Source organism: Podarcis raffonei, chromosome 9, assembly GCF_027172205.1.
Source record: "Podarcis raffonei isolate rPodRaf1 chromosome 9, rPodRaf1.pri, whole genome shotgun sequence".
In the NCBI taxonomy this organism is placed as follows: Eukaryota; Metazoa; Chordata; class Lepidosauria; order Squamata; family Lacertidae; genus Podarcis; species Podarcis raffonei.
This window is the reverse complement of record NC_070610.1, coordinates 43001138-43020115: the sequence shown is the minus strand read 5'-3', so window position 1 is coordinate 43020115 and position 18978 is coordinate 43001138. Positions and strand designations below refer to the sequence as shown.

Sequence of the window (18978 nt, the reverse complement as noted above, 5' to 3'; positions counted from 1 at the left end):
GCTTGATCTAGTCTAGAAAGCTTTCCCTGGTGGTCTGGCAGTCCCTGATCTAATTTTCTGGTGGCGGCACTACCACTGAGGAGGAAAATACAGAGCGCCAGCAGCAGAGGTGGTGCATTTTTTATCCTCATCGTGGTGCTGGGTCAGGCAGAGAGGTTTCAGTTTCTCTGCTTAGTCCAGTGCCACGCTGGAGATACAGACTGTGCCCTCACTCATCAGATGAGTGATCTGATAAGCAAAAAGGAAGTGCTGATCCGTGAGTGTGAGGGTGCGTCTGTCTGTCTGTTCCCTGTGTGTTTTATGTGTCCTCTTCAGCTGATCTAAATGGATCAGCTGAAGACTAGGGAGTGTGCCTGTGTGTGTTGTGCATGCGTGTGAGAAGAGTCACATTCATGCTGACCAAAGCCTTTTGGAGTTTTACCAAAGGTGATCAAAATAAGCACAGTAATCATTCACTACAGAAGAAATTGAGACTAATGGAATCACCCTAATATTGCAAAATAAATAAATACTTGTGTTGTTGCTAATCAAGTCCCACCTGCAAAAGGTAAAAGCCCAGTTTACAAAATTCAGCCATATTGCATGTCCTGGGTTGGAACTCAACATGTGGTATGCTCCTGCTAGAGGAATGCAGGTATGAGTTTCTGATTGTTCTTTCCCTGAAGGAAAACACTGTAGGGTTTGGGGATCCTCCACTATAACAGTATGGGAAGTGATGCAGAAGCAGGGGATGCAGAGGCATCAGCAATACACCCCCCACCCTCAAACAGCAGTCTGTGCTGGATCCATAGTCACTAGCACAAAGGTGCCCGCCCATTGGTGCAAGGGACACATGGTGTACAACCCTCTGAATGCACTATGCTTACCAAGAAAAGAAGTTACCGAAGGAGTTACTGGGGAAAAGCAGGAGAGGGCTGTTGTGTTTATATGTGGTTTGGGGGCTTCCCCTAAGCACCTGGTTGGCCACTGTGAGAATAGGATACTGAACTAGAAAGGGCTTTTGGTCTGATCCAGATTGAATGTTCTTATGTTCACATCAGCCAAAGAGGACCCTTTCTTTGCACCAGAACCACAAAGCTGGTCAGGTGCGTTATTCAAAATTTACGGACCAGGTTTTCTCAGATGAGCAATTAAGAACTCTGCTCTTGCTTAAAAGAAACAGTCAGGTTTGGTCTGTACTGTGTTTCCCCCCACACTTGTATGTTTTAGGGGGCAACTTTCAAAAAACTGAATTTATTTGAACTGTTAAAATGCAACATCCCATCTACCCATGCACTTTTTATGATATGTTCATTTTAAAGACACAAAGTAATCAAATCTAACCTTCCAACAGGCCCATGAGAAACTCCAAAACAAGGCTGTTGGGAAGTAGCCTTTCATGTTGCAATAAATCAACAACGAAGCATAGCAGCCTAATTTTCCTGCCTTCCCATCCCTTGCAGCAAAATCCACATCACCCTTGAGTGGACCAAGAGAATGACAACCACAACACAGGCAGTCACACAACAGCCGATAATCAGGATATAAAATCCACTGCTCCTTATGCTGAATGAATTGCTTTTGGTATGTGCTAATAGCCGCGATGTGGCTTGACAAAATGGCTACAGAATGTAGAGTTTTCAGAGCTAGGATAATGTTTCTGCATATTGTGCTAATTAAGTAATTTGGACTTTGGGAATATATTACCTAGGTCCTAGTACATCCCTAGAATGGGTGTTGAACTTTAAAAAGGGGGTTTTATTCTGATGATACCAATGTAATGAAATGATGCCATGCATACCTGTGTGATTTTTCATTTGGGCTTTAAGAAAACTCAGCTCCACAGATTGTTCTTCCTAACTTACAGAGGGATGGAACCAAGGCCAGATTCTTTCTTCACATTCATAAGCTTGCTTCATGCTCATAAATAAACATTATTAACAGCCCCTTGGCTACATTAACTTCACATACTTATTTTGGGTCTTGTTTCACTTCTGAAACTGGCTGTTTTAATTATTTGCCCAGTGGAATGGAATGAAAATATGCTGTGGAAAATCAATGAGGAAAAGGCGACTGGGGGCAGGGAGGACGCATCTCTTGGAAATCTAGCTCTCAAACAGGCCTTTCTCTGTAGTGGAGGGATCTGCCCCTCTCTGCCTTAGCTCAGCGAAGCAGTCTTTACTGCTGCAGAACAAAAATCATATAATTCAGCAGCAGCCTTTCCTTTCGACTCACCCAGCTGCATGTGAAATACAACTTTTCCTGGCAGCTTTCAAGTCAATACCTCACTTACTTAAATCAGTGCTGTTATATCACCGCATGCCTGCAATCTCCTAAGTGGTGAAACATGACTGCTAAATAATATTTCACTTTAACTGTATTAGGTACAATGCAAGCCCATCCTCAGCAAGTGATATGTTTTAAAACACAGACAGATAGGCACACAGGCATCATGCCATTTCTCTCTTTCAATATTAATACTCATCATTTTTAAAACAAAGCACAATTGACAACATCTGTTGTTTCAAGCTTTTTAAAAAAACGCACTGTATTTTACTGGGGGAAAGTCCACAAACTTTTCCATTTTGTGAGATTTTTAAAACTGAGCTATACGTTTCGATTTTAAAATGTTCTCTCTTATACAGTGAACAGATTTTTTTTTTCAAAGCAGTTGCCAACTGCCCAGCAACAGCAGCCTATGTTTGCACTCACTATTTTAGGCTACATCACATGTCAATTACATAACCTTGTTTTACTGCTCTTGAACTGGTTGGAACAACCCGGGAAACAGATTAGGGCAGTCCCTCGAAATTCTGCAATGCAAATTCAACTACATGCCCAAATTCCTACCACTTAATAAAATATTACACCTATGTTCAGTTTCTCTCCATAACTGGTTACTTATTATTAGAGCAAACTAAAGCTTGTGATAATTAACTTCCCCAATTCTGTTTAAACCAGTGCATTCTGACTATGCAGTAGCAACAGTAAACTAATAAATAATGGCCTGCATTGCTCAGGTGTATGTACAGTAATTTAATTAATTGTAATTTACAAAAAGTAGATCAAGGGTGTGCCAGAAGCTTGCAAAGTTTTTTGTTTTTTTAAGGGGAGGGGGAGGGGTTGGGAATTACTGAGTTGCAGCACACAGATTTAAAGGAATCAGAGCCTGCACAGCTGTGTCATGAACAAATGTAAATTTCCAGAGGTCTGTTCAAGAAAAAAGAGGAGAAAGAATGTTTTAAAATCAAGAAAAAAATAGCAAGATGATGTGATCACACGCACACAACACACACACTCCCAAATGTCTCTCTGTGTGTATACATGCATGCACACACAAACCGATTTTCATACTCCCATAATTTAAAGTCTGTCTCCATGCAATGTATTGTCATAATCAATATTCTCCCTGCACACTGATCATTTTCACTGTGCTAGCATAGGACTCAGTACACCTGAGCACTGAACTCTCAGGTCACAGGTAGTCTAATTCAAGGTTAACCCATTTATTCTTTTCCCAGCTTTGTCACACCACCTTCCATATTCTTTGCCCCATTTCTCTGCTATTGGATTAACCTCTCTTGGAATTATCAGCCATTTGCTTTCCCTCCTGTCCTGAGAAGCCATCCTTTTCTGGTGAGATGCTTAGTCTCCTGTTCCAATATGACTTAAGACTGCTGATTTACCTTCAGGGGGCCCTGATCCTGCCTGGGATGCATGTGCCTCTGCCACCCAGCTCCAGAGTGACAGATTATCATCGTGACCATGGCATTCCTAAACAAGAGCCCACCTGGTATTGTAGAAGGAAATTACATCCATAATCATTAGTTATTTTTATAAACAAAGGGGAGCATCAGCAACAATATGGCCATAACCAGAAACAACTTCGTGTTGCTAAACAGGCTAAAGAGATAATTAAATCAAGAGGCCTGAGGACCCTAGAGAAAATACATGACACAGCGTACCTGAGGATTATTTCATTGCATATTTTAACCACCAACATTAATGATTAAAGGTTTTAATGTTTTAATGGGATTGTTTTATGGTGTATTTTATAATGTGTCATTTAAAAAAATATTTTGTAAATCACTTAAAAGACTATTTTGGCATTAAGCGGTAAATTAATTAACCAACCAACAACTACACCTATTTTGAGTCATCAAGGCACAAGGTTCACATCATCTGAGTAAACACGCCAGGCTCCAAAAACCTGAACCCTCACACAGTGTCTCATGCACCTATGCTCACAAGTTAATTCCAGAGTGTGTATACGTATGCAACTTTAATATACTTCCCCCCTGCATTAAAACCATGTGATAATATTCCCCCCCATTCAGTTCAATCAACTACTTTGTCATTCCTTTTAAGGTTATTTTCTTTCTAAAATGGTTGAGCACAATTTACCTAGGGCTTGCACAAGTTTCTGGTGGATTATACCATTTATTTCATCTTTCTTTGCTGACCTAGATTGCTTCTACTACTTATTTTATCTTCAGTGTTCCTTCTCCTTTTTTTATCCATTATCTCTGCTTCTCTCTTATTCTAACTTTCGCTTTAGTCTGAATATCTCTGCTGTTTCCTCCTTCCATATCGTGGCTTCTATTATTTTGCTGACTAAATGGAACTATTCTCAAGTAAGTGGACTGGGAACTGCAGCCAAAGTATCTTTATCAACGATGGAGAGATCAGTTGCTCATTACAGTACTTTAATTCCCAGTTTCATAATTTTTTCTACTCCTCACCTTTCTGTTGAAGCACATGTTAAAATAACACAATTAAAAGTAGAAAAGCAAATGTTTAAGCAAGGCACAAAAGGAATATGGCTCATTTTCCCAAGTAAATTAGATATTTCATAATAATTAGTATGCACATTGACTTCACTTCTTCAGTCTTCCAACTCTCTATACTATCTAGAGTTTCCACTTTCATTTTCAGAAACTATCTTCTCCCCAAGATACTATTTCTGCAAATATTCTTTTATAAAAGCGGCATTGTCTAATATTACTACAAAGTGGTTTAACATGATATTATCTGGCTTCTTTTCTAATTGCATCCCAAGGGCGGTTCAAAAGTGTACACTCGCAACATTGGTGTAGCATCTCTACAAAGAGTATTAAGATAGGGAGGTGTTTCCCACCTTAGTTCTATGTGTACATACACACAGAGGTACATGTACAGGCAGAACAAGAGACCATCAGGCATATTCATTCTTTCAATAAAATTTATACAGCTGGAGATGACAAGGACTGAACCTGGGACACTCTGCATGCAAAGCAGATGTTCTACCACTGAGCTACAGCTCTTCCTATGGATGAAGGGAAGTACAAATGCATAAAACAAGCAAATAAATAACAAGCACTGGGAGATATATGCATATTTCCAATATGCCAATCCAGCTCTCTTTCACCATGTTCTAAGCATGAATAAAATGTCCCGGACAAAGAGGACTAGCTCAATAGGGTTCAACCATCATTGGCTCAAAACCCTTAGTCCCATAGGTCTCTCCTATTCTTCATTTAGAAAGATGCACTGACCACTTGAACCAAATTCTATTTTGAATTTAGTTATTGAAAGAAAAAATGACACATAAATTACACCTATCTAAGGTACAGAAACAAGCTGATCATTTCTATTCAGTATGGTGGGATTTTATTTCATATAATTTTGTTTTCACAGAGAAAGATATGTAATGAGAACACCAGGCAAGCCTCCTTGGAGACAGCATTCCACAAACAGCGAATCATCACAGAAATGGCGCGTTCTCGTGTTGCCATGCTCCAGACCTCTTGTGGAGCGGGCACGTGAAGAAGGGCCTCAGATGAAGAGCGCAGGGCCCAGGGCAGGCAATATGAGGAGGAGCTGTCCTTGAGGTATTGCGGCCCTGAACTGCTTAAGGCTTTATAGGTCAAAACCGGTGCTCTGAATTAGGCCTGGAAGCTAATTGGCAGCCAGTTCCAAAAAAACCCTTAAATGGATACCTAAGTAATTATGCATATAAGCAAGAAAGTTCAGTACTTCAGATCTCCGATATGGTTAATGTATTGAAACTGACAATACTACACAACCACTTTACACTAATTAACACTCCTGTGTGCTTTAGAAGATGTAACATAGCATTATCTATTCCCACTGGGAAGATGTGAAAACCAATGAGAGGCAGTATGCTAGGAAGGGGGGGGGAAACACTGTTTCTCTCCATTACATTCAGCAAAAGGAACCAATAACTTAATATGCTTTCATAGGGCCAGCATATGTCGGACTTTATAGATTCACATATCTTTTAACTTTAGTGGATATTCCTATTTCTTTTCTTCTTTGCCTGCCCCTGCCCTGTTGCCTCCATCACCTCTTCTCATAGACAAGTTCAAATATGCCTGTGAAACTCAAAATGCTTGTGCACTTTCAGCTACAAAGATTTTTCCTATATTCCCTTCAAAAGGGAAGCGAAGGAAGAAAGCAGGCGATACTCTGAGCTAAATGAACAGAACTGCTAGAATAATCTGTACAAATACTGAAGGGGAGACCATTTATGTTAACAGTGAACGTTTGATAAACAGGATATGTTAAACTTTAACAAAACAAAATAAGAAATTTTCAATTAAAAGGCATTGCCTCTCCTGCTTTATCTTTCATAGATCATACTGCCCATTCCATTATCAGATTACAACAAACACATGATTGTTCTATATCTCTGTTCTAATATGTACTTGCCCCCTTCTTCCTTCCTTTGCTCCCTCCCTCCTATTTTCTACAATTATGCTGTTACAGTATTCTCAGCAGGCCTTGTAGATGTTTTTCCTTCTTTTGCATGTGTCTTTCAACATGCTCCAAATATTCATTTCCCCTCTGTTTCTTTTGTGTAGATTATGAAACAATTATACTTAAACAGTGCCACTAAAATACTCCGGTAAATCCATCTATCTGCTGATCTAGTGATTTAAGATGGATGATTTTTTACAGGTTGCCAATAATTTAATAATTGGAGGCACATCAACTATATTGGGGGTTCAAAATGCATATTAAAAAGGGAAGCCTTATTATGCTGAAGGTGACTTTCAAAGCATGTCTTTAACTTTGCTTCAAGTCCTAATGAGGCCTAAAAAAGGCCTGTGTTTATTTAGGGTAACTTTATCAGGAAGATAAATGCTGGTTTTATCTTGTTCCTTTGGATGGTTCAAGAGATACAGGAAGTTATTTGTAGTGTTTCTAGCATACATTCGTCAGACCATTTAAATTTTAGAAGTGTACACTGAATTCCAAAATGGGAGGTCTATTTGCAATTCAACAGCAGCTCTATCATGGTGGCCTCAATGTATTTCATAGGCTGCCTCCATAGATACAGGTGCATTGGATGAGCTCCACCACAATGGGATTTCTTAAATGGATGGAAGAACTTTTGTTGCACCCAAGAATGCATACAGAAATGCATCTTGCTTTGAGGCAAACAGGGAGCTTCTTGTGAGCGAACACTGTGAATGAGCACAGAAGCAACCGGGTGGAGTAGGAAGGTTTGAATTCAACAACATAATTCAGCAGACTTAATGATGAAACTCAACAGAAGCAAAATGGGAAAGCAAAGCGAAGTTTGGTATTCAGGGCCTCATTTCAAGAGTGCTTGGTGTTTAACATCATACAGAAAAGGTCACACTCTTTGGACAAGTATATTCAGCAGGACTACCACCCTGAGCTTCCTTCTCATCACCATCAGAAGCATATACTGAAAGAGGAGGAAACAACAATTTACCATAGTCTATCTTAGAGTGGTCCAATTTTTCATACCAGTTGGACTGCAAGAGTATTTTGACATGGAATCCATGGGCTGCACACTGCCTTGTTGCATGGGGGCCAAGGAGTGAGACTCAAATTTGGCGCCCGTCCACCCTAGCTCTCATGCTGCTTTCCCAAAGCTGGGTAAGTGAGGTACAGGGCTTTGGAAAGGAGGTGTGAGACTCTGGCAGGGTCCAAGAGCCCTCCCACATCCTTCTGAAAGTGAAGAAAGCACTACCCAGCTTTAGGAAGGCAGTGTGAGGACTGGTGGGGGGCATGCCAAATGTTGCCGAGGGCCACCAAAAAAGGCCTTGAGGGCCGCATGCTGCCCTTGGGCCATGCATTGGATCACCTTGGTCTCTCTATTATGAATGCAAAAGAGTAGTCCCCTTCACCAGTTTTATCCTTGTAGGAAACAAATATTTGCCATAATCCTGGGAGCACAGGGAAAGGTGAGGGAAGACGAGCTTACATATTTGATTTTGCGATTGTACTTTACTTGATGGAGTGGGATGGGGGATTTGGCTTCATTGTTATCAGTGAAAACTTTTTCAATAAAATAGTTGAGGGGGGAAATGTTAGTATGTTTAGTTATCTCAAGCATGTGCTATTGCAATTCATATCAGACAAAGAGACTCCTGCATGATCACAGCTTTCCCCATTCACTTCAGTGTCACAGAGAGCTCTGTGTGTACAACAGAGGTCGCAAGTGGACCCATTCCTGAGAATGAAGTGAATGGAAAGGTATTGGTTAAGACACTGGAACTCTCCAGCCCAAGCATGTTACCAGCATTAGAGCCTTGGGACCTACCAACTTCAGGGGTCCTGACTTGCAGTTTCGACAAAAAACGTCAGCATCACCAAATCATTAACTCATGTAAGAACATAAGGAGAACCTTCTGGATGGGTCCACCGACCCACCTAGTCCAGCATCCTCTTCTCACAGTGGCCAAACAGGTGCTTATGAGAAGCCAAGATGCAGGACCTGAGCACAAGAGCACAGTCCCCTCCCTTGGTTTCTGGCAACTTGTATTCTGAAGCCTAAAGTGAAGGATTCCGCTATGGCAACACCACAATCCTCTTTTTAAACATACTTTTTAAATATTCCATAAAATCGGGGCCAGATTTAGGTTTGAGGAGGCCCTAAGCTATTGCAGGTAATGGGGCCTTTTATATGTCCAGTTGTCCTTTGTCAACAACAAATTGCCACTGTTTTTTGTGTTGAATATATGCTATATGGTAATTTATGGACCCAATAGGTATCTAAAGCTATTTGCACATGTTGACATGCAACCAGTCCATGCAGAATGTAGGCACCCTATATATAGAAATGAGCAAACCAGTGATCTTTTAGGGAGCAGGCTAGCAGGTGGGGCCCATTACTTACATCACAAAAGCCTACACAACACAAAATAAAACACTGTTGCTGTATGTAGGTTTTATTTTATTTGTTTTTTATCTTATATTTTGGAAATGTACATCCAGGTTTTTTTCCTTTAATTTTTTTTGGGGCCCCCAAGAGAGTGGGGCCCTAAGCTATAGCTTGTTTAGCTTATACGTAAATCCGGCACTGCATTAAAATGCATTCTGATTTAAAATATGGTGGTAATCAAGAATTTCTCTTAGTATGGCTGTGAACCAGATAAAATTAGCTCTGTAAGAGGTGTGTTTGAAAATGCCACATGCACTAAATCAAACAAAAATTAGAGCAAATGAATTTAGCGTGCTAAAAAGGTTTTTCCACTTTAGTAAGTAGATTATAATGAAACGTAGTAAAATATTTCATATAACTGATTAGTATGTTCCCACTTATGTACACTCTTGAAGCAGTGTGAGGTTTTCAAAGCTGGAAAGTAGCCAAAACCAACATTTGGGGGGGGGGGAGAGGCATGACACACTTTAAAAGGCATAATTTCTGTAGTGGAGTTTTGTAGGGTTTTAAAAAAAATCAATCAATCACAGTTTCTAATGCCTATAAAATGAAGAGCCCCAAATCCAGAAAGGTCAATTGTAGCATATTGCACATACAGAAACAGAATGAAATTGCTTTTCTACAATACTGCACAGGGATGATTACAGTACTTAAAGTATTCCTATGCAAATGCACTAAAGCAGGTGAGCAAGGGAAAGTGAGGAATCAAAGTTATTCTATTTGCAAATGAAGTCCGTCACTTTCTTTCACTTGGAATGCCATTATCCTAAGAAAGAAAGTATGTTTAGCATGTTGTTATGTCTGGGGTGCCACGTAAGCCTCCAGGGCATGGCTCATATCACTGCAATGCCTCACACAGTTGTGGCATTAAGTAAATATTAAACAGCAGTACTTGCATATGTAATTACTCATTGCCTTTCTACTGTTTCCATACAAGCAATATATGCTTAGACCACCAAAGAAACCTCAAAGAAAGAAGTGAGCATTTTTACTAAGAATTCTGTCTTCCTTTTAATTCATTTATTTGTCATCATCAGTCCTAGATAATTCCCCCCAACACAGGCATGCTTATCGCAGCTCAAGAGTGTGTTCAGTTTCTTAGACTAAATAATAACGTTCTACAGGCTGCTCTTAGTTTTTCTGTTTGCCAAGTATTGTTGAAACAACAGAAGATGCAGGAAACGTATGGAACAACAATCACATTCCAATTCTTTGGCTCTACTCCTTATGCCAACACAAAAACCCCACCGCATCACAGAATTTTTAATAACCCCTAAAATACGGTGCCAAACTCAAATCGTGCAAAGGCCAGCTAAACAGAAAATGTAACAAACAAACAAAACCTGTTTAAGTATATAGCAATTCTCCACTCGCTTGGAAAAGTTCTCGATTTTAAACAATATTTCATTCACAAAGAGTTTATGTCCTTACTTCATTTCATACAAGGCAGTTTCCTAAAATTGTCAATGAAACTGGAGGGTGTTTTTTTAAAAAAAACCCAGGAACATGAACAAATATTAGTTATGAAATATCTGTTGCTCTCCTATCTAATAACCAGGGGTACTGAAAGCACTTTAAAAGTCAACTTTCAGATTATTTTTTGATTGCCCCAGTACTTCAGATGTTGGGAAATCTCAGCTTTAAGAGATTAATCTTCTTCATGGTAGTAAGGCAATGAGCATTGTTTCAGGGCCTCTCATAGAAATAATTTAAAAGGAAGTATCATGTTCTTTGACTAATCTGCTCATTTTGTTGGTCCTGATGTTTAACTGTTCCATTCATCAAACTTCATTCCAAATGAAACTGAGACATTCCAAACTGAGACACTGATACTGTAACACAAGTTGATCACGCACAAAGAAGTAACAATACAAAAGAAGTGTAGAAGTAACGATCTCCATAAAAATGTTGCTTCATATCAGGAAATCACACTGACCAATTCCAGCTACAGCTATTGAATCTGGCAGTAGGACTTAATGAATACTGATGTCTAGAACAAGTGCTTGTACTTCAATTAGGTAACGAGTTCATTTTTTTTTATTATTTGTTATGTAGATGTGACAGAGGTTAACCCACCATAATTAAGATGGCATTTATAGATAGACATATATAAGGCGGAGGGAGGAAAAAGAAGATACAGTTTGTTCCTAGCAGAAGAAAATCAAGTATAAATGTTGCACAATTTGTGAGCTAATGATTAATATAATGTGAGAGAGATCTCTCTTTCTGGTTTAACAAGAAAGACTGATGACCTCAATTTTCACTATTGCTCGGAAGTGGTCAGTTAACCCTGGTAATGAGTATAATGATTAATGCCTACTATGCAAACACACAGAAGGGCTCAAAGCCAAACTCCATGATTCTGACACCTCTAAATGGGCACAAGTTAACTTACAACAATGCATTTAGCCAAGCAATTAACCCTGATTTAGTCTGTCAGTCACTTTTTGTTTAAGTGTGTGTCTCCTGTTAAGGGACAATAGTTTTGCCAACTTCTTTAGTTGAAGGCCTCTACAAACTGCAGGCAGGAAGATTTTCAACAGCTTTTAAAACAACAACAAGAAGAAGTCATGAAGCTATTAATGCTAAGAGCCCTGCTAAAAGAAGCAGCAGCTGGTGAAATTAATAGAAAGTATTCATATACAATGCTGAAAATAAGTTGTTCCAACTCTGAAAATGCTGAAAATAAGTACAGCAATTTGAAATAATGTGAGGACTTCAACCTACTTAAACACTTGATTAAATTTTGAAATAGTATTATTGTGAAACCCCCATATTTGACAAGCAGGACAAGAAAAAGAAGACACCGAGCTTTATTATAGGATTCTATAATAAGAAAAGAAGATTGGAAAAATTCATGGATCAGAAGGCTATATTGTGACTACTAGTCATGATGTAGTCTGAATATCAGATTTTTTCCTTAATGGAAATATAGCTTGTTGATATATCAGTTGCAACATGCATCTGAAAAAATATATCTTATTCATTCATCGTGTAGTTTGTAGCCAAGGCTGCTTCCACCAAAGGATTCATAAAAAGGCTTACATCTAATATAAATTCGTGCATATTGTTTCAGAGTATTGTTTACCACAGAGTAGTGGTAAAACTAATGTGGCATTTTATCTCGATTATAATACATTTACCCTTATTTGTCACTGCACAAAATGAATTCTCTAGAAGACATACACGCTTTAAATGTAACACAAAATTAAGAACACACTAAAATACAATCAATTCAATGCTGAAGTCCAAACCAGCGCCAGAAAGTAAAACAGAGGTTAGGCATATAGAAATGGATAACAATACACAAAACAGCCCCAAACGCTTCATGTTAGCTGAAAAGCAAGCAACAAACATCAATGTGCAGAGGTAAATATATATCGTTAGTAGCATTTTTTGGGATAAGTTTTTTTAATTATTATTATTAATGTGGGACCACCAAGCAAGCCTCTTTAAGAAGAGCGTTCCTCAGCCAAGAGAACACTGTCAAATAAACCCACTCCAGACTTCACTCATCTAGAGGAATCATCTGTCATCGATGTCTCTATCAGCTTCTTAGCCCTCAGTCAGTCCACAACTGCAACCAGGCACTGAACTGCTATATGCAGGCATGATGTTTGGGAGTCCTCGTATAAGTTTTAAATGCTCTTTGAAACACTGGGCAGTGCTCTCAGAATGTTATCCAGCGGCAGGGCAGGGAGGCAGTAGTTGCCTGACCTCCCATCACTGGCATCATCAGTGCTCCCACCACTGAGTTTGCACTGTGCTGACCATGCCTCCGCCTTGACCTTTGACCTCTCCCTCTCAGTAGGCAGTGATGCCAAGTAAGGGCTGTGGCGTCACCCCACTGACTACTGTTGCTATCCAGGGATGGGTGGGATAAATATTAATCTATTTTTAAAAATAATTGAAGGGACAGGGCTCAGGAGAAATTATAGTTAATCAGAAAGCTTCTGAGCTCTTCCCCACAATTGCACCAGTGAGTGAGCATGCGGGGAGGCTCAGCTTATTTTTTAAATGCACCATCTGAAGTTTTCAAATTATCTTAAAAGGCAGGCCCAGAATGAGAATTAATGGGAAAGATTGGGGAAACTAAGATGATGCGAGAGGAAGTGGAATATAAAAGGAACCAAGGAAGGGAAGTCCGTCAGTGATGGTATTTTTGAATGTAATAGAATATGTAACTCTTTTTTCCTATTGTTTATTACTTTCCGTTTTTTCTTCTATTGAAATGTATCAAAAATGCATTATTATTTTTAAGGCAGGCAGATACATTACAATAGTTGAGTCTCTTTACCATTCAGGACTACTCTGCTGGCCAACAGTTCACAGATGCAATGGTGATGGAAACGTAGGAATTATTAGCCATCATCACTGCCACACAGGAAACCCTATGACAGTTTCTCATGTGTGTTTGACCATGCTAATTTCAAACTGCTCACCTTTGTTGCCCAGTCATTGTGTTGCCTACAGCCCTCCAGAAAGCTAGAGAAAAGATATGGCTCTACGTATGATCACCAGGAACTAAGCCAGATATTGGGTCAAATGTTACGCTGTACAAATGCCTTGCCACCATATTGCAGAAGCAATATGTTTGGCAGGCTGCCAAACTGCACCAAATATGTGTTCTACATCCTGCAACATTTAAAAGTTCATTTCCAGCATCAGTTGTTCCTTCACATTTCTCTTTTTTAAAAAAAATAATAATTTTTATTAACTGGCCAATCACATCAAATTAAATCACATCGCATAAATTCCAAATTACAAAGCCAAATTTTTAAATTTTGTTGGGGGAACCTATACTTCAAGATCCAAAGGGGGATTCAGATCATCTTCTTATTACTGCGTTCATGTCCAGATCAGTCCCAATCAGTCCAGACAAAGTTCATAATTCTATCCAGTCTTATCTTGGTGTTTCCACATCATATCTTGTTCATATAATTTCTCTTTTTCCTTTACGATCTCTTCTGTTAGTCTCCTTAAGCCGATAGCAAGTATAATAATCCTGTGTGGATTTCCCGTTCCTCCACTAAGTCCAGATGGTTTCCATATATCTCCTTCGTAGATAACATCACTCTTTCCATCATAAATTTTGGCATTTGTCGCTCTTAAGTCCCACCAAGGAGTTGATCCACGATATGTAAACAACTCTATTTCTCTCTTTCTCCTCCCAGACCCAAGAGCTCCAACAATGCCTCCCAAAATGGCGACGGCATTTTTAACTGCGTCATTCCAAAACTCTTAGCTTTCCAGCTTCATCTTGAAACATTGCTTTGGATCGAAAGTTTATCTCCACACAGCCTTAAATCCACAGCTTAAGTCCTTAATTTCTGACTCATTAGGGGAGGGGATTCTTGTTAAATCACATAGAAAAAAGGGAAGGCAGGTTTTTCCCCCCTCCCCCCTCAGTCATTTGTCGTACCGTATCTTGACGTATCTTCTTATATTTTATTCTTGTCTTGTTATCAGAGATCTCTTCTGTCAGCAGTCTTTACTCCCCCCCTTTTCCTTGAAGCATGTGCAATTTATCTCGTCCAAATTGTTTCTTTTGAAGATCCTTGCAACTAGCGGCGCGAATCAGGGACGGCGTCCAGGAGTGCCGGAATCCCACAGGAGGGCTTTGTGCCTAGTGCCCCCACCCCCACAAATTCGGGGGTGGTATAGGGCACAGCAGGCAAGGGCCATCCCCCCCCACAATCCTGGGGGGTTAAGGAGGCTAATTACCCCCATCATAGCCTCCAAATTACCTCGTGTGGGTCGGAGAGATGTTATTGTCAGCCATCTTCCGATGCGCCACCTAGTGGCCCCCTGTTTCTTCACATTTCTCTTCCTGTCCCTGTCTGATTGTTCCTCCAGCTTCACAGCTAAATATTCAGTCTCCATTTGTAAGAGCTGGATCTCAGATTGGGTGGTTAGAGCAAGATTGTGTGCATCATTTGCAGTTTTAGAAACACCTGACAGTTGGTCAGATAGCAAATCGAATTTCTTCTCAAGTGGAGCTAGGGCTGCTCTCCAGTCCAAGGCTAGGGCTTGCCTTATTTTATTAATGTACACATCTGCATCTCTGGCCTCCTCCATTGTAGCAGCTACTTTCCTGCCTTTGGGGACTTTCATGCTGCTTTTAGCCATGTCAGTGTCTGAGGCCTCCTCTGAAGCCTCGGATAAAGCTCCCTCTAACTAACCTTGCAGGTTTGCTTTTTGGTCCATGTATTCCTTGAATCATTTCCTTGCTGAGGCTATATAAAACTTTTGATCAGATGTCAATAGGATCCGCTTTGCTTATATTTTGTCCCAGGGCGATTGGAGATGCAGAATTATGCTGCCATTTAGCTTTCCAACAAGCCACGCCCACCCCTTCCTTCGCATTTCTAACTTGCAAGGTTTTAACATTCTCCAAACTAGGGGATACTGTGTCCTCAACAAATTAATTGTGAAAGAGTAAAGCAGAGACCAAGCAATAAATCACATTTCAATTGGTTCTAATAAATCAAGACTAAATGTCACTGTTATTGGGGATAGAGACATTTGTGTGCCTGTAATCAGTGTAAAGGCATATTATTGTAAAATGGCTTCCTCTTATGTTTCAAACTGAATAGCACACAAGTACCGACAAGGTGACCCAGTGGGAAAACAAATATGAGATATCCGTCCCAATTCCCAAAGCCTGTAAAGTTCCCATCTTTCAATTTGGCATTTTATGTTTGATTCTGCAGACATTTCTCCTCACTGCTAGGCTATTCTGTTTTATGATGGCAAGTCTGAGATTATTACTTTCCAACAGTGTTGGCTTTCATTAGTTTTTGATTTTACGTGCTAGTGCATACTAAACAATGAGTGCTGTTATTAATTTCTCCCAATAGTATATCATTATAATGACACAATATCAGAGCAAATAAGCACCTATCACTTTCACAATTCCAGCTAGCATTGTTAAGCATAGCATTTGCATGCATTATGCGGTGCACAGGCTAACAGAAGTGTCTTATTTCTGGATCCATGTGACAGAGAATGAATGATTGAGTTCTTGGCTTCAGGTATCAAATTACATTTAGGAGAAATGTGAAACTCCCAGACACAGAGATTAATAAAGTTGCCTTTCCTTTTTAAAGATTATGTTCATTCCAAATGCACAGACAAAGATTGCAATCCATTGGTTCCAGATATGAAAAAAGGAAAAAGAGAAAGAAAATGCACAAGGATCAAGAAGTGGGAGGGGAGCAGTAGGACCCTGCATTATTTTTCACCAAGACTTACAGTTTTCTAATAATAGAGAACCTAGACTACTTTGGCCAATCCTACAAACAGCCTTCCCACTTATCCATGTTCACAGCCAAGGTAACTATTAGTGTACAAATCACTGTTTATCTGCAAATAGCCTTTTCAGTGCAAAGTTCAACCCTGTAAGTACACTGAAATGGATCTAGATAATCAGTGCCATCCAAGTCTTGCACAACAACCATCCACTTGAGCAGTTTCCAAAAATATTACGTTGGACATTTGGCTGAGAGCTGGAATAGTCCTTTAAGGTGGTTCAGAACTCACCTTCTAGCAAGCAGGTATTTATTACTTCCTGCTCAATATTATGAGCCAGAAGCAGCAATGGCCAAGCAAAAAGATGGCACCCTGTACTCTTCCAAGCACCTTGTTTATGTCCCCAGGCCTCAATAAATGAAATTAATCCCAGTTTACTAGAGACCCATTTAATGGCAATGAAGTGGCATGCAAATTATTAAGGATGCAAATTTCCAAGTGCTTAGCAAATAAAGTCACAGAAGACTCTGAGATGAGCTTTTCATTGTGTTTTGCATTATCCACTTCTGACTTGCATTCCCATCACTGTCTGTTCTCATACACCACTCATATCTCCCTGTAAACCAAGGGGCCAAACCAGCAGCACCAAAAGGGAGCTTAGGAGCAATTACATCAACTGAGTCATTTCCACATTCCACAAAGCAACCAGGGCTTTGACAGGACCACCAGCCATGCTAGCAGAAATACTGCAAGTGCTCTCATAACTCTCTCTAGGACCCATCAACCTGAGATTGGATTGTTCTCTCACCCATGGATTGTTCTCTCACCCACGCAGAGAGAGGAAGACACGGCAAGCCTAAATCTCATTCAAAAGTGATTTGGCCATGAAAGGAGAGAAGAAAAATCCCTCTCATTCCCATACCATAGCATGACCTTTAGCACATGTTGGGTCACTGACAACTGGAGGCAGCTCCATGACCTTATGGTTGCCATGACAATCCTGAACTACCTCTGACAAGTAAGCCCTGACATGGATATTGAGGTCTCACAGAACATCCATTCTGGAGGTTCCTCCTCCTCATGCCTGAGATCACCACTATCAGATCAGGCAGAGGGAGAATGCAGAGATGGGTGGTACAGAATCTCTAATGTGCCCCAATAGTCCACCCAGATAGTGCTCACCCAGATAGTAAACCTAATGAGAAACAGAGAATACTAATAGGCAACTTCAACCCCCACCCCATTGCAGACACCCAGTCTATACTAGCGCTGCACCAAAAACCTCGTCTAGCTAATGAACACCAGTAATCCTCGAAAACAAAACACACAAGATAGTATTTTCTGAATTTGAGTAGAAAAATTGATGTTTTAAAAAAAAATCCACACCATCCTAAGCAGCTTCTGTTTGTAGCTAACTGTGCTACTGAATCAGCTAAAATGGTAACTCGCTCCTTGCCCCTTTTTAAAATGAAGGGCTTTAATCAGGTAACAGACAAGCTTATTCCATCTGTACTATGTACCTAACGCCTTCCAAGCTTTCAGTTTCACTGTGCTGTTGCTATGTAGTTCACACAAGCCTGCAGCAACAAGTGACGAGCAACACCTGAACACTGATCACTAACAACTTGTAAATGATCCATCGTAAAATGTCTTGCCTTTAATTAATATCTCTCATAAATGTTCTTTGCCAAGTTTATTATGTATATAGCATTACTGTCCTACATGTCACCTTACAGAGCAATGTAAGCAAACTATACAGATCTCTGTCTTGAAGAACGTACAATCTCAATTTTGTTAGTAAAAGGAATAACTAGGGGAGAAAGGTAGAGTCAACAGGTGAACACAAGCAATCATGACTCTTTTCTGCTGCATCTTTAGCACAATAATTGAATGTGGCTAAAATCTCATTAGAGAAGGAGGGAAGCTAGAGTTGGAGAAGACAATATCAGACTATTGCTACATGGAGCAGACCCACAACTTATGTGGAGCTTACATTTCAGGGATAGTGCCTAAAGCCAAAATCATATATCGTCAAAACACACTGGGTGCAATGGCAGTTGGGGTTGCCAAAGTCCCCCGCCCCCATGGATACCCTCTTATTTTCTGCCTCGTTTTTAATTTTTTGGTTTATTCTGCCAAGCACCTAAAGCTGAATGGGCACAACTTAAGTGTGCATAAGTTGCAGGTCTGCTGTACTTTTTCCTAACAGAAAAGTAAATTTAAACTCTAGAGGCTAGAAGCGGTCAACAGTAGCATAATGCCCAGGTAAAAGACATAGAGAAAAATACTGAAAAGCAGTACTCCAGTCACCCTTGTATACATTGCCACCGCATGTCTCTCTAGTCACTACAGGATGCAGAATCACTTTGAACATGTGGGAGAATATCTGCTGACAAATGAGTGGGAGGGGGAATCTGAAAACATACCGATTCTGTGAATCTAATATTTTTGTTAGATTAAGCTCTATTTTCCCTCTTTTTTCTTTCTTTCTTTCTTTCTTTTTTTGCTGGGATGCTTAAATTAAATTAATTGTCAATTCCAAACGTAGC

The 18978-nt window shown here is 40.0% G+C and overlaps 1 protein-coding gene across 7 annotated transcripts in view; it reads right to left on the bottom strand.

Moving 5' to 3' along the window:
* Positions 1-18978, bottom strand: part of NR3C2 (nuclear receptor subfamily 3 group C member 2) — a 135271-nt gene that overhangs the window by 33728 nt on the left and 82565 nt on the right. The gene's annotated exons all lie outside the window — the stretch shown is intronic.